Source organism: Schistocerca gregaria, chromosome 6, assembly GCF_023897955.1.
Source record: "Schistocerca gregaria isolate iqSchGreg1 chromosome 6, iqSchGreg1.2, whole genome shotgun sequence".
Lineage (NCBI taxonomy): Eukaryota > Metazoa > Arthropoda > Insecta > Orthoptera > Acrididae > Schistocerca > Schistocerca gregaria.
In genome coordinates this window covers 344,661,252-344,664,471 of record NC_064925.1, presented here as the reverse complement: position 1 = coordinate 344,664,471, position 3,220 = coordinate 344,661,252, and the positions used below count along the sequence as shown (strand labels likewise).

The 3,220-nt window shown below is 47.5% G+C and overlaps 1 pseudogene; it reads left to right on the top strand.

Moving 5' to 3' along the window:
• The first annotated feature begins 2,041 nt into the window (after positions 1 to 2,041).
• LOC126279154 (5S ribosomal RNA) lies at positions 2,042 to 2,159 on the top strand (annotated as a pseudogene).
• The last annotated feature ends 1,061 nt before the right edge of the window (positions 2,160 to 3,220 follow it).

Genomic DNA, 3,220 nt, shown 5'->3' with positions numbered 1-3,220 from the left:
ACACCGCACCATACATTAACCCGCTAAGGTCGCAGCCATCATGGATTTTCCGTAGCCCTATTGTGCATTTTATGCCTGTTTATGTTACCGCTGTTGGTTTAAATGGTTCAGATGGCTCTGAGCACCTAACCAACCTAAGGACATCACACACTTCCATGCCCGAGTCAGGATTCGAACCTGCGACCGTAGCGATCACGTGATTGCAGGCTGCAGCGCCTAGAACCGCTCGGCCACTGCTGCCGTTCCGCTGTTCGTGAATGACGCTTCGTCGCTAAATATAACGCGTGCAAAAAAATCTTTCATCGTCCCTCAATTTCTCTTGTGACCAGTGGCAGAACTGTACACGACATTCAAAGTCGTCGCCATGAAATTCCTGGTGCATAGAAATATGGTCCGGGTGCAGCTGATGTTTATGTAACATTCTCAACACCGACGTTTTTTAGATTCCCGATTCTCACGCAATTTGTCTGCTACTGACGTGCGGATTAGCCGCGACAGCAGCTAAAACATCTGCCTGGGCATCATCATTTGTTGCTGGTCGTGGTTGACGTTTCACATGTGGCTGAACACTTCCTGTTTCGTTAAATAACGTAACTATCCGGTGCACGTTCCAGACACTTGGATGATGTCGTCCAGGATACCGAGCAGCATACATAGCACACGCCCGTTGGGCATTTTGATCAGAATAGTTATACATCAACACGATATCGACCTTTTCCCCAATTGGTAAACGGTCCATTTTAACACGGGTAATGTATCACGCAGTAAATATCGTCCGCACTTGCGGATTGTTAGGTGATACCACGTACTTCGACGTTTGTGACTATTACAGCGCCATCTATCACAAAGCGAAAAAAGTGGTCCAACTAAAACATTCATATTTCTTTACGTACTACACGAATATATTGTGAAAAATGGGGGTCCCTATTTCAAAAAAGGTAGTTTATATCCGTTTGACCTATGGCAGCGCCATCTAGCGGGCCAACCATAGCGCCATCTGATTTCCCCCTTCAAGCTAGACAAGTTTCGTTCTTTGTAGTTTTTTCGTTTGATGCTTATTTCTTGGGATATCTGGCCGGCTCACGATCTATAGACCAACATGTAAAAAAAAAAATAATAAAAAAAAAGAAGTCGCAACTGCAGACAACTGTAGCGAAATGAAGAAAGGCCTGCAGAGGACTGAGGATTGGTGTAAGTGTTGGCACTTCGCCCTCAACATAAACAATTATAGCGTATTTCGGGAAAAAGGCGGGAAGCTTCATTACTGCATGGGTACACAATTGCCAGACAAATACTGGAAGCAGTCAAACCCATTAACGTCTGTCAGTGTGTATGCAGGAAGATTTAAAGTGGAAACGACATATAAAACGTATCCTAGCAATGAGATTGGTTAGAATAATCGTCGCGAAGTGTATCCACCCAGAAGAAGGCAGCTAACAAAACCCACGTTAGAGCGATACTTCACTATTGCTCTTTCTTCTCGAACGCTTTGCATGCGGAATTTGACGAGGAAATACAGAAGATCCAAAGAAGAGCAACGCGCTTCGTCGCAGTTTCGTTGAGTAAGAGCGAAAACATTAAGTACACCCAGTTTCAGTTATCGGCACTACAACAGGGGCGTGGTGAAGCGCGATGTGTTGTTCTGTTAAAATTTGGAGAGCACGTGTCCCTTGAGGATTCAACCAGTATATAGTTTCCTCCTTCATGAACCGCGCAAAAAGGCTTGGGGATAGACTCACACGGAGTCTTACAAAAAATGATTCCTTCTTCCCGAGTGCTGTCGTCAGCTTCAACAGTTAAAAGGGAATGTAATAATGGTACAGGTAGTTTGCGAAATATAGAAGCAGATGTACACTGGAATGAGAGTAATGTTACTTTTAAACTGATGCTTTTATTATAATATCTGGTGAATACAGTGGTTGTTTCAAATAGCAAGGAACATGCAAATAAAGTTCTACTAGTCAGTCGGTTTGCAATGGATAATTGTATTTGGGCGCCGTTGCTTTGGTGTTGCTATTTGAAGATGGCTTCATTCATTTTTGCCAACTGCCTTGCCGCAGTTGTAACACCGGTTCCCGTCAGATCACCGAAGTTAAGCACTGTCGGGCTGGGCTAACAATTGGATGGGTGCCCATCCGGTTTGCCGAGCGCTGTTGGCAAGCGGGGTGCACTCAGCCCTCGGGAGGCAAACTGAGGAACTACGTGACTGAGAAGTAGCGGCTATGGTCTCGCAAACTGACATACGGCCAGGAGAGCTGTGAGCTGACCACATGCCCCTCTGTATCCTCATACAGTGACGCCTGTGAGCTGAGGATGACACGGCGGCCTGTCAGTACCGTTGGGCCTTCATGGCCTGTTCGGGAGGAGTTTAGTTTTAGTTTAGTTCATTCATTTCCATTTCATAAGATGCAGTATGGGCAGACTAGAAGGAGGAGGGAAGGAAGGAATATTGGGTTTAAGGTTCCGTCGTTCCGTCGACATCGACGTTATTGGAGCACGAAGCTCGAATTGTGTCAAGGTTGGGGAAGGAAATCGGCCATGTCGTTTCAAAGGAAGCACCCCAGCATTTGCTTGGAGTGATTTGCGGAAGTCACTGACAACCTAAATCTAGATGGCCGGGCACGGGTTTGAACCGTCGTACTCACGAATGCTAGGGCAGTGTGCTAACCACTGCTACACCTCGCTCGGTGTGGGTAGACTATACGAAGGGAATCCGACGTAGTCGAGGCCACGAAGACTAGTACTGAAGAGGCTCTGGGTGAACGGGGAACTGCAGCTACAAGCTACAGTTGGCATCGACAGCGGCGCTGCCCTTGACATTCGATAGCCGGGAACCCACACATGCTACTGCAGCGCTTTCCAGACCAGGCGGCTCTGGTCGGCCTTAGTGGTGGCTGCAGAAGCCATCTTTGGGCAGATCCCACAGTATGCCCGAGCCAGTGAATTCTACCAATTCTTTCGTTGGATCAATTGTCCTTCGCTGTTGTCAGAATGCGGAGTCACGCGGCGGTAGCATTGAACAAAATGTTCTCAAGCTTCCAGCCGCTTCAGGTCGTTAAAATGCTACGAGCTATCGACCAAGCACTCGCAGACCATTGTCAAGTGGAATGACTGCTGATGGACTGCTGGCTGTGACGTCACGGGTGCTCACTGCCTCGCCATATGTTGATATACGTTGACTCCGTGCGCCAGCTCCACCCACTCGATCGCTGGTTCCCAC